Genomic DNA, 6,074 nt, shown 5'->3' on the forward strand with positions numbered 1-6,074 from the left:
TTAGAAGCATCCACGAAAATACTTTTCCACCGCCGCAACCTTCAGTTCCCGTGAGATCCCATCTTGGGGCCTTTTCCGGCAATCTGTCGGAGGGGGATTTGATCACGGAGGGCATCTACATCAACCCTATTGCCCTTCCGATGAAGCATGAGTAGTTTACCTCGGACCTATGGGTCCATAGCTGGTAGCTAGATGGCTTCTTCTCTCTCTATGTTCTTCAATACCATGTTCTCCTCGATGCTCTTGGAGTTCTATCCGATGTTTCTTTTGCGGTGTGTTTGTTGAGATCCGATGAATTGTGGATTTATGATTAGATTATCTATGAATATTATTTGAATCTTCTCTGAATTCTTATATGCATGATTTTATATATTTGTATTTCTCTTCGAACTATCGTTTTGGTTTGGCCAACTAGATTGGTATTTCTTGCAATGGGAGAGGTGCTTAGTGTTGGGTTCAATCTTGCAGTGTCCTCACCCAATGACATAGTAGGGGTTGCGAGGCACGTATTGTATTGTAGCCATCAAGGATAAAAAGATGGGGTTTTCATCAGATTGCTTGAGTTTATCCCGCTACATCATGTCATCTTACTTAAGGCGTTACTCCGTTCTTTATAAACTTAATACTCTAGATGCATGCTGGATAGCGGTCAATGTGTGGAGTAATAGTAGTAGATGTAGGCAGGAGTCGGTCTACTTGACACGAACGTGATGCCTATATGCATAATCATTGCCTTGGATATCGTCATAACTTTGCGCTTTTCTATCAATTGCTCGACAGTAATTTGTTCACCCATCGTATTATTTGCCTTCAAGAGAGAAGCCTCTAGTGAAACCTATGCCCCCGGGTCTATTTTCCATTATATTTTTTAGATCTATAAACCAAAAATATCTTTTTGCAATTTATTTACTTTTATTTTGTTTTACGTTTTAGCAATCTTTTATACCTATCTCTATTAGATCTCACCTTTGCAATTGACCGTGAAGGGATTGACAACCCCTTTATCGTGTTGGGTGCAAGTGTTTGATTGTTTCTGCAGGTGCATAGATTGGAGACTTGCTTGTACCCCTACTGGATTGATACCTTGGTTCTCTGACTAAGGAAAATACTTATCTCTACTTTACTGCATCACCCTTTCCTCTTCATGGGAAAATCAACGCAAGGTCAAGAAGTAGCATCAATGGGCGATGGCGACGACAATGATGGTGGCAGCGACGACAATGATGGTGGCAGCGACGACCATGGTGGTGCTGGTGGTGATGGCACAAGTGCGTGATTCATTTTAGATTGGCGTTGGTTGATCCAGCATGTGCTTGGTGGGTTTTTATAGTGAACTTGTTGGATTCGATGCCTTTTGCTTAAATATGATTATGTCCTAGTCGTTTGTTGAACTGGATGAAGAATGTTTATATTCATAGTTGAGTTATGATATGGTGTTGAATTGGATGAAGAATGTTTATGTTCATAGTTGAATTATAATGTGGTGCATCTGAATGGTCTAAGTCTGTGTTAAAATGTGATGCATTTGTTTGGAATGATGCAAAAAGTTGGAAAGAATTAGCAAAAGAAAAAAGTTGAAGGAATAGGTTTTGAAGGGCTGGGCGCACCAAAGTTCAATTCCTCAAAAAAATAGGGGATGTGTTAGAAAATGGGGGATGATTTAGAAATGCTCTTACTACTTTCTCTGTTCCATACTTGTACCTAGTCAACGACACGTAATATGAAAGTATGGAACTGAGGAAATAGTATACAACTCAAGGCCAACTTATACAACCATTTTGAACAGCCTGGAGTAACCAAGAGCAAGCTAATGTTTACGGGAAAGTGAAAAATGACGTTCAAGAAAGCACATAGCCTAAGGAGGTTTTTACTGCACACTCCAATCGTGGAACATCCTGCTTCAGCAGTTGTCCACGGTGCAGTTGTCGGATGGGTCTAATGTATTTTGATGGAACCTGCATGGGAATGGACAATTCTCAGTAAAGTCTATGTATAGAGCATTAATCCAGTCTGATGTGCATGTCGACAATAACAAGATGATCTAGAAGATGAAGATACCTCTTAAGAATAAAATATTTGCATGGTATCTTCATCACGGAGTCATTCTTACTAAAGATAACCTTATTAAGAGGAATTGGCATGGAAGTCTGCAGTGTGTCTTTTGTCATCATGATGAGACAATAAAACATTTATTCTTCCAATGCAAATTGGCTCGTTCTATATGGTCAGTCATCCAAATAGCTTCTGGCTTATATCCTTCTTGTAGTGTTGCTAATGTATTTGGCAACTGGTTACATGGGATTGATCACACGTTTAGAACTCTTCTCAGGGTAGGAGCGCTTGTCGTCATTTGGTCGCTTTGGCTATGTAGAAATGATAAGGTTTTTTACGATAAAAGTACTTCTCTCATGCAGGTTATTTACAAATGTACTTGGACTCTTCATTTATGGTTCTCTCTACAACGTGTGAAGAATCGAGACCTATTTACGAAGGTGTGTACATGATTGGAGGCTACGAAGAGGGATACTTTTACCCAACGTGGGTGGCAGCATGATATTAGGATTGGCCCCCCTCCGCTTTAGGCATTATACCAATTCTACATGTTTCTTTGTATTTCGCCTTTTTATGTTATTTTTTTGTTTGTATGAGAAGACCTTGTTTAGTTGTGTGCATCTCAGTTATGCAGAGGCCAGGTGTAATACTTAAATCTTTTAAGTAATAAAGTGCCCCTTTTCAAAAAAAGGAGGTATCACTGCAGAATACACCGGACACCATTCGTTGGAGGTAGACCGAGAGTGGCGCCTACTCTGCCAAGTCCTTCTACCTCGCACTCTTTCATGGATCCACGACTTTGCCTACTTGGAGCCTCACCTGGAAGCCCTGGGCACCGGAGGGGATCAAGATCTTCCTCTGACTTGCTGGTATTGATCGTTGCTGGACCTCCGTGTGGCTAGCCCGCCATGGCCTACCGCACACCTACGCATGTGCTCTTTGCCATCAAGAGGAGGAGACCATGCAGCATCTGCTTCTCGGATGCGTCGACATTCTCTCCTGGTGCCTCCTTACTACACAACCACTTGATGGCATCGTGGACTTCTATGATTGGTGGGCAACGGGCTCTCCACGACTCCCCAGCAAGCCAGCTCAAAGGCACAACATCTCTCATCGCACTTACTGCCGAGACCATTTGGAGGCACCGCAACGCTTGCATCTTCGATGGTGTTGCACCATCCACATCCCTCCTAATGCACGGCATCAAGCAGGAAGCTCGCACCTGGGCCAACGCTGGTGCTCGAGGGCTTAGAGCATCTCCAGCCACTCCCCCAACAGGCCCACCAGGGCGACTTTTTTCGTGCCGGCGCCGAAAAAAAACCCCAAGTCGCGCCCCCAGGACGCCGAAATCCGTCGGCTCGGCCCATTTTTTTGGTCCGGTGATCTCAGGCCGAACACAGCGCACTGGGGGCGCTTGGGGGCTCTGGCGGAAGGGAAAACCGCGTCTGGGCCACCACTGTCAGGCAAAAAATGCCTCTTGCACGTCCAGATTCGCCCCCCCTCCCACGCGCGCATGCCCTCCCGCCGCCTTGCCGATCTCAGCGCCGCCCACCCATCCACGCCGCTAGATAGCCTATTCCTCGTCGGAAAAGAGAGAGGGTTCCGTCGCGGCATCCTCCACCCCGTCCCTGGGCAAGTTTTTCTGAGCTCTGACCGCGCAGAGCCAGAATACCAGTGGCTCCACGCCTACCACGCCCGCCATGTGTTCGGTGATTTGTCTGCCCGGCGATGGACTCGGACGACGAGGTGGCGCTCGCGGGCTATTGGAGGAGGAAGCCGATGCCGACGCCCAGGACGAAGAGCATCTCATGGTCCTCGCCCCCTGGCCAGCCTGCTCGCGAGCAATGCAAATGTGGGAGATCATGACTTGTTGTGTCATCTTGCACAATATGATCATTAAGAGCGAGCAGGAAGAGCCGGTGTTTGACACTGGACCATATTACAGGCAGGGTCCTCTTACCCAAATTGATCACCACCTACCAGCAATCTGGATTGCCTTCCTCAATATGCGTCAGGAGATCCGAGACCCACTGGTGCATCAACAACTGCAGCAGGATCTGGTGGAGCACGTATGGAGGCTCAAGGGCAACCCTAGCTAGACGTGTGATGAATATGACTTTTTTTTGAACTACATAATTTGTATTGAAGTATTTGATTTGATTTCTATTTGATTTTCTGTGATGAACTATGCGATAAAAAATATTTTATGTTGAATTTGTGCCGAAGCACGCCGAATACGGGCCAAAATTGATCAATTTGCGCTGACAGTGGGCCAATTTGCATCGAAAAGTGGGCTGAAAAGTGGGCCAATTTACGCCGAAAGTGGGCCAAAATTGATGCCTGGGGCGACTTGGGGGTGGCGGTTGGGAATCCAATCGCCTCCACGTCGATTTTTCAGCCGGCGCGCCCCCAGGGCGGCGCTATTTCAACCCCTGGGGGCCGAACGACTGTAGATGCTCTTAGTTCGATCATTCATGTGCACTTCGCCTACTTGGAGCCTCACCTGGAAGCCCTGGGCACCGGAGGGGATCAAGATCTTCCTCTGGCTTGCCGGTCTTGATCGTTGCTGGACTTCCGTGTGGCTAGCCCGCCACGGCCTACTGCACACCTACGCATGTGCTCTTTGCGATCAAGAGGAGGAGACCATGCATCATCTTCTTCTCGGATGCGTCATATCCCGCACGGCTTGGTACGACATTCTCTCCTGGTGCCGCCTTACTACACAACCACTTGATGGCATCATGGACTTCTATGATTGGTGGGCAACAGGCTCTCCACTACTCCCCAGCAAGCCAGCGCAAAGGCACGACATCTCTCATCACACTTACTACCTGGACCATTTGGAGGCACCGCAGCGCTTGCATCTTCGATGGTGTTGCACCATCCACATCCCTCCTGATGCATGGCATCAAGAAGAAAAGCTCGCACCTGGGCCAATGCCGGTGCTCGAGGGCTTAGTCCGATCATTCATGTAACTTGACTTTGTCATGTGAGGGCTGCTCATAGTGACCTAGTAAGCGCCTCATGTGCACTTTATGAGGTCCGCAACTGTACTTTCTTTCCTTCTATCAATGAAACGATACACTCCGCGCGTATTCGTGAAAAAAAATCCGTAACACCCAATTACACATACTAACCCCACATGGCGAGAAAAGTAGGATCGCACGAGGCGATCTAGGGAGCCGACGAGGGTTCCCTTGCGCGCCACCGGTGGCGCCGCCGGTTCCCTCTCTCTCCATCGGCCGCTCCGGCGGCGGGAGGGAGGGGAACCTCGGGTCTGTTCGCTTGGTGGGTGTGTGTGGTAGGGTTAGGGTTAGGGTTGACGGAGACGCTGCCGAGGCCCTTGCGGTGGTGGCGCATCGGAATAAGTTTCTCCAGGTTCCGTTCGCGGTCAGGCGAGGCTTTTGCCTTCGTCTAGGAGCCAGCGGGGTGGGGGATCCCCGGATCTCGTCGAGGTCGCGGGCTATGGTGGATGGAGGTCCATTGGCACTGACCATTTGGATCCTCAGATGAGCGATGGATGCAGGGAGACGAAGACCCTTCTTCTTCCTTGTCGGTACGATTTGCTGCTGCTATTCTTCTCCTTTCTCTGTGCCGATGCTGGTGGGAGATCCTGCTTTGCCCGGGCGGATGGCCCAGCCACGGTGTTGGACCGATCGGATCGCTCGAGCTCTTTTCCTTCCGGACATTTTTCGTGGTACTCAAAGCCAAAGATGGTGACGACTGTTGCATGTTGCAAGTGTGTTGGATTAATATTCATGCCCTCTCAGCGCTGGTGTCAAGAAAGAAGAAAGCAGTGTTACATCGAAGATGACGACCTACTTGCGCTTGGTTGCAGATCCTTCTGCTGCAAAAGTCTTCTCTTAAGATTCAGGGATGATAACACAGGACTCTGAAGATCTTCTTGTATTATGCTTGTGTTAGGGTACTCTAGATGTTCATGGTTTTTCGTGTTTGCGTTTCAATGTGCTTGTAAAGATCAACTACTTTGTGTCGTTTTGTGATTTGAATGAAAAATTCTC

The sequence above is a fragment of the Triticum urartu genome, chromosome 6A (assembly GCF_056163025.1).
Source record: "Triticum urartu cultivar PI428250 chromosome 6A, HENAU_Tu73, whole genome shotgun sequence".
Classification (NCBI taxonomy): Eukaryota; Viridiplantae; Streptophyta; class Magnoliopsida; order Poales; family Poaceae; genus Triticum; species Triticum urartu.